Source organism: Lontra canadensis, unplaced genomic scaffold, assembly GCF_010015895.1.
Source record: "Lontra canadensis isolate GAN:19392208 unplaced genomic scaffold, GSC_riverotter_1.0 scaffold39, whole genome shotgun sequence".
Lineage (NCBI taxonomy): Eukaryota > Metazoa > Chordata > Mammalia > Carnivora > Mustelidae > Lontra > Lontra canadensis.
Window position 1 is genome coordinate 10,269,672 of NW_022631033.1, and position 6,635 is coordinate 10,276,306.

At 36.2% G+C, this 6,635-nt stretch overlaps 1 non-coding gene across 1 annotated transcript; it reads left to right on the forward strand.

The window, feature by feature from the left end:
• The first annotated feature begins 1,070 nt into the window (after nt 1-1,070).
• Nucleotides 1,071-1,194, forward strand: LOC116874973. The gene has a single exon (XR_004384102.1). It is a non-coding gene; the product is annotated as a small nucleolar RNA SNORD22 (small nucleolar RNA).
• The last annotated feature ends 5,441 nt before the right edge of the window (nt 1,195-6,635 follow it).

The window sequence follows — 6,635 nt, forward strand, 5'->3', positions numbered from 1 at the left end:
ATGTATATTTTTTAAAAGACTTTATTTATTTGACAGAGAGAGAGACATCCAAAGAAGGAACACAAGCAGGGGGAGTGGGAGAGGGAGAGGAAGAAGCAGGCTTCCCACAGAGCAGGGAACCCAACATGGGGATTGATCCCAGGACCCTGAGATCATGACCTGAGACAAAGGCAGATGCTGAACAACTGAACCACCCAGGCACTCCACTGTGATATATTTTTAACAATCTTGTATAAACATTAACTTTCATGAATATGTATTTATTGGAATTGTGATTAATTTATAATATTGGGTTATTAACAGGAGAAAATAAATGTAGAAGATTCAAACATATGAATACATACTATATTCCACCTCCAGTAGTTTGAATTGTGGGTGTATATATGTGTAGGGGTTAATGTGTGTGTGTGGGGGGTGTATCTGTATGTATGTATGTTATATATAGATATAGTATATACATGGCAAACATTCAGTATATATAGTGGGGGGAAAGCTGAGAAAAGAGTTGTAATAAGTTTACATTTTTGAAAATGAAGAATACTGAGAGAAATTAATTAAAATATATATTGCTTTTCAGGAGAAAAGCAACAGTAAATGCCTTAACTTGAATATAACTCAATATGCGTGAAGGCTTTGTGGGTGCAGGTAATGTGAAGACAAGCATGTGAAATCATGTTTTTTACACATTATATTTGTAGAGGTTTTATTTTTACAATTGGGTAAGTCAGTTATGATTATTATAGCTTATTGTTATATTTGCCAGAGTTGACATTGTACTAGATTATAATGGAATTAGTTTCCTCCAAGCTTTATGGTTGAGATCTCAGTAGCCATTACAGATATATACTGAGCCTTTTTCGGTTGTTGATGAAGAAACCATGTGGGTTGTATCATCACAATCAGTGATAAATATGAAATATGGTAATGATAAATTGTATCTTTTACTAAAAATTAATTCTTTATTAAAATAACTAATGTGCATATGCATATGTGTGTGTGTGTATGCATACAAATGCATGTGCATAGTAATGTCGACTAGCTTTTGTCTAAATATTAAGAACATGTGGACGTCCCAGTGAAGAAACATCCAGGGACATACTTCTTGTCCCAGTCCCAGATTCTATAAAGGTAAACCCTCTGGGGCTGAGTGGGGGAAGGAGGAAAGTTTATTGAAGGAGGAACTGTCTGAGGAAGCATAGGATTTCTAGACATAGAAAAGGGAGAAATAATCATTTCTTGGGGATCAGTAAATATTTTTTCCATCTGAAGAAAGAGCAAGACAAATATAACGAATTCCAACTCTCAGAAGATAACAAAAAGGGAATTTTCGGGTCATTTCTTATACAACATACTGCTCAAGTTAGCATAGAATCATTTCAGCCTTTCCAAAATAATTTTTTTAAGATTTTATTTATTTATTTATTTATTTGGGGGGCGGGAGAAGGAGATGGAAAGAGAATGTCCAGCAGACCCGTCCCTGAGCCTGGAGCTTGATACGGGGCTCGATTCCGGGACCCTGACATCATGAACTGAGCCAAAATCAACAGTCAGATGCCTGGCTGACCCACCCAGGCACCCCCCAAATACAGTTTTATTTTAAATTTTGAATAAAAAAAAAAACATATTGAAGGCACATGATGTATTTTTTTTATTAGCTACCCAGGTGTTCCAAATCTCTTTTATTTGAAATTAAAAAATACATTAAGATGAACACTGTAATAAGAGTTTTGTATTAAGTACACCCTGATTGTATGATGTAACACTGCATTTCTTCAACCCAGATACCTATACACAGCCTATTTATGCAGTTTGTCTCATATTTTTATGATATCACATTACCTCTGCTACTATTCTAGGTTTGCATGTATTTTCATAAAGTAAGTTTTCTGAATGTTTAAACCTATCCATATCTCATGAAAATTAATGCCAAATACTCATTTACTCCAAGTCAGACACAATAACTGTGAATTTTCCAGTAATTTTCACTTTGGCTGAAAAATAGGCGGAAATCAAGGAGTTGGTTACTGATTTAGCTGTCTTTGTATGTCATAATGAACTTAATGACACAAATTGTTTTAAATATGACTATGAAAAATCACTCTAGTGATGTAAATTGTGTAGAGGAGAATAGCTTCAGGTTAGAGAAATAATGACTTCTCAAGGCTTATGAGAAAGACAAAAGCAGTAATAAAATCTGAGAAGGAAAATCACAGCATTCAAGGGGACCCTATGAGCAGTGAGGCAGCCCGGTTGGTGTGGCTCATAAAGATGTTTTTCCGTGGGGATTATTGATGACAATAACTCTTTGTTATAGCATATTGATTTCTAGCATCTCTATTCCTTGAGTCCTGCAGCCAGGAAAGGAAACAGTTTATATTATAATTGTCATGATGACAAATATAGATGAAAAACAAAACAAAACAGGTTCTTAATAGCTTCTGGGGGGGAAACTTCTTTTTACACAGTGATCATGAGTGTGCACTTCTTCTGTAGCCTCAGCTCTCACTCATAGTGGGAGGAAGAAATAAATGAACCTAATATAGCACTTGGTGTAGACAGAGATCAATGAGGCTACCTCACATCCGGCAATATTGTCAGTATGATACCTGAGAAAGACCTTTGTTTTCAAAATGACAATTCTACAAGTTAACCATTGGCCACAAAGTCAAACACCAATGGTCAAAGAAGCTGTGATCTGAAGAAAATCTCTGGAGAATGTATGTATCACTAACCAAGCCTTGTCATCCTTCTGTTATTCAGGAAAAAGATTTTGTCAGGGATATCCAATTTCTAGGAGATTCCTTAGTAAAAAATTCAAAAATTAAGTTGTATAGTCCCCACGTTGATGTTAATATCAATAGTGTCAAAATTAAACCTATTAAAGAAAGCCAAAAATTGAACCAAATAAACAAGTCATGACTCCACCATTTCAATGGTGGCTAATATTGACTCAGAAGAAGAGAGAATCATCTCAATCAATATTTGGTTAAGTTTCACTGCCTTTTTTTTTTCTTTTTATTACTATAATGGAAAAATCAAGTAAATGGTTAGGTTCTTTTATTGCTCATAAAATTCAAACTAAGAACATAGGCTAGCAAGGAAACACAATCCCCCTATTTGGCTCTGACACATAATTAATGAGGAAAGAAACCATACATACTCCATCCCTGCCATATTGCCTTTCACTTGGTGAGAATGTTGTGAGATTAGATTCAAATAGAGCTACAACTATGCTTACTTAACTCAGCTTGAGTTTGAAGATGTTGGGCAGAGGTGTGTCACTGATACATGGACAGGGGGTTTAGAAACAGGATGGTGGGAAAGAGAGGACTAACTAGTTATGAATCAAACTATGATAAGGTCTTGATTTCTTCTTACTGTTTAATTTGGGTGTTACTTAAAACACCTGAACTTGAATATGATACATTCTAAATTAGAGAAAATAATAATCTCTAACCTTACTGGGTTGTGAGAAATAACTGAAAATGTAAAAAATTAAGGATCTAAGGTTGAGTGTAACTTTCAGAAATGGGGAGATTCTCTCTTTTGTGATTGTGGTTGGTTTTAATTTGTTATTGCTAGGAAAACTTTAAGTTCCATATCTTTTCTAGATGAGTGAAAGTATACATGCCATAAAACCTGATTTTTGTTTTCCTCTTTTGTGAAATAATAATTGCATCATCTGGCTTACCTAAGAATCTTAATGTAAATGGTATTTTTAACTTTAAAAACAATGTTACTAGGTATGTTTATTTGTATCATTATTATTATACTAAATGAGCTAATATAATTAACTAAATTCAGGACAGCAATCTTTAAGTTCAATATCAGCTTGCTTCATTCATTCATTCATTTACAAGATAGTTTTGAGCACCTACTCTGTGCTAACATTGATCTACATGCATTGATCCATAGATCTTGCCATCCTAGTAGGAGAAAAAGATACTAAGTTAGTGAGTATATTCATAAATAAGATAATGCCAAATAATTTTAAGTTTTGTGAAGAAAATGAAATAAGATGATGTCATATTCGAGTGGGATGGTATGTTAGCTGGAAAAGATGACATTTAAGCTGGAACTGAATGTTCAGAAGGAGCAGGTCCTGCAAGCATTAGGTGAATATTTGTCTAAACAGGGGGATTAACAAGTGTACAACCCTAAAGAAAATTAAGTTTGACACTTTGCAGGGGTAGAAATCTGTTTATTGTGAATGACTGCTTTTGCAGTAATAGAGACCACATGATGCACAATGCCTAAAATGTTTACTATACGACTCTTTACAGAAAAAGTTTGTAAAACCCTGGTCTAGCTCAAATGCTTTCTGGAGTGATATAGGAAGTGTGCATTGAAAACAATAACCATTCATCGGCTCATGAATTGTGGTTCAGGAATTAAAGCAAACCCTTTCTTCTATTCCACATGGCATGGGCTTAAATTACTCACTCAGATAAAGTCAGCTGGTGTTTGGATGGATTTGCAAGATTCAGGAAAACTCTACTTATTTGCTCTAGGTGTCTGGTGCCTCAGTGTTTTCTTTCTCCTTCTTCTCTTCTCCCCTTCCCCATCCTCTTCTCCCTTCTCCCTCTCCCGTCCATTTCTCACTTCTCCCCAATCCCTCCCCATCCTCTTATTCCTTCTCCCCTCCTCTATCCTTATTTTCCTCCTTCTCTCCACATTCTCCTTTCTTCTCTCTTCTCTTTTCTTGTCTCCTCTTCATATCTCCCCTATGGCTATACTGACCTTCTGTTCTCTCCACCCAGGCCCCTACAGCGTGGAAGTCTTAGCGTAGTCATACTTCTTATATGCCAGCTACTTCAGGGAAGGGCCCTTCCAAGAGTCAGAGTCAGAAGCTTCAGATTTTTAAGTCCTGGACTCAGTTGTCCTACAAAATGACTTCTGCCACTTTTTGTTGCTCAAAATAGATCACAGAGCCAGCCCATATCTAAGGGGACAAGAAAAAGTCTGCATTTCTTCATGGGGAAGTGGCACCATCACTCTGAGAAGCACCATTTTTGATGTGAAATATTGTTGCAACAATCTTTAGAATCATAGTCTACCAGAAGGGTACTTAGTGATACAATCAGTTTATATTCTGGCACTGCTCATCATCTCATCCCATCAGGGTAACTTTACAGTTAACGCTTTTTTTACAGTTTACCCTTTTTCAGGGTAAGTTTACAGAAAGTTCATCAGTCTGAGAAACACACTGAGAAGCACTGACCTAGGTTCTTGAACACTACATAAAGACTTCGGGCTTCTTTGGATGACTTTAATAAGATATTGTAATATATTCATTTTATGTTGGATTATATAATTACACATAGAAATAATTCTAGAAAGGAGTTTGTAAATAAATATGCAAAAATTGAATTTCTGAAATATAATTTTCCAAATGAAATATGATCAGAAATTTCTCCGTACTTAATCAAATGCTTAATACCTCAAGGTCTGGATATGGATTCATGAAAGCAATCCCTCCTCTCCTTATAAACTTTTGCCTCTCCAAGGAGCACTTGGATGGTTCAGTTGCTTGGTTGCCCTCTACTCAGGCCATGCCTCATTGCATCTGGCTCCCTGCCCTACAGGATGGAGCAGGGGAGGAAAGAAGGGGGCACTGCTTCTCCCTCTCCCTCTTCCTGCCACTCCCCTGCTTGTGTTCTCTCCCTCTGTCAAATAAATAATTTTTTTTTTTCTGATGGGCAACAACTTTATTTTTTTAAATATTTTTATTTGTCAGAGAGAGGGAGTGAGAGACAGAGAAGCAGGCAGAGGGAGAAACAGGCTTCCCATAGAGCAAGGAGCCCAAGGCGGGACTTGATCCTAGAACCCTGGGACCATGACCTGAACCAAAGGCAGACCTTAACTGACTGAGCCACCCAGGCATTCCAATAAATAAAATGTTTAAAAAATTATTTCTGCCCTTTCATGTAATGTGGCCTAATTCTTACCAGATGATATGAAATCTGACTAGAAGAAGCTGTTTTTCTGGACAAGGAAAATAGCTTAGGTTTAGCTATAATTGCCAAAGGTACAGGTCATGATTTCTGAAATAATTTCAAGGCTCTCAATATCTGCGAAAGTATATCCCATGAAAGGAAGGATTTTCATTCATTATAACCTGAAAGTATGAAAATACTTTGGGTTCTAAAAGTAATCAACTAGATTTTTTTTTTCTGTGTTTCTGTGTGATGTGGGATGTTAGAAATTTTCCATGATGTTGTAGACTTCCGTGAGATCTCTTTTAAAGAGGTGATTCACGGGTACCTGGGTGGTTCAGTTAGTTAAGTATCTGCCTTCAGCTCAGGTCACTATACCAGAGTCGTGGAATTGAGCCCCTGCATGGACCCCTGCATTGGGCTTCCTGCTCAGCAGGGAGTTTGCTTCTCCCTTTCCCTCTCCCCCTCCTCTTTCTCCTGTGCTCTCTCACTCTGTTTCTGTCTCTTTCTGTCAAATAAATAAAATAAAATAAAAATCCTAAAACAAGGGTGATTCATAAGTAATTTTTTTTAAATTTAAATATACAATTAAAATTATACTTGTTAAACAAGGAGAACTAAGCTATTAAATTAAAATATGATTACATAGAGGATTACTTGAAATTAACTTCATATATATATACATATATATGTGTGTGT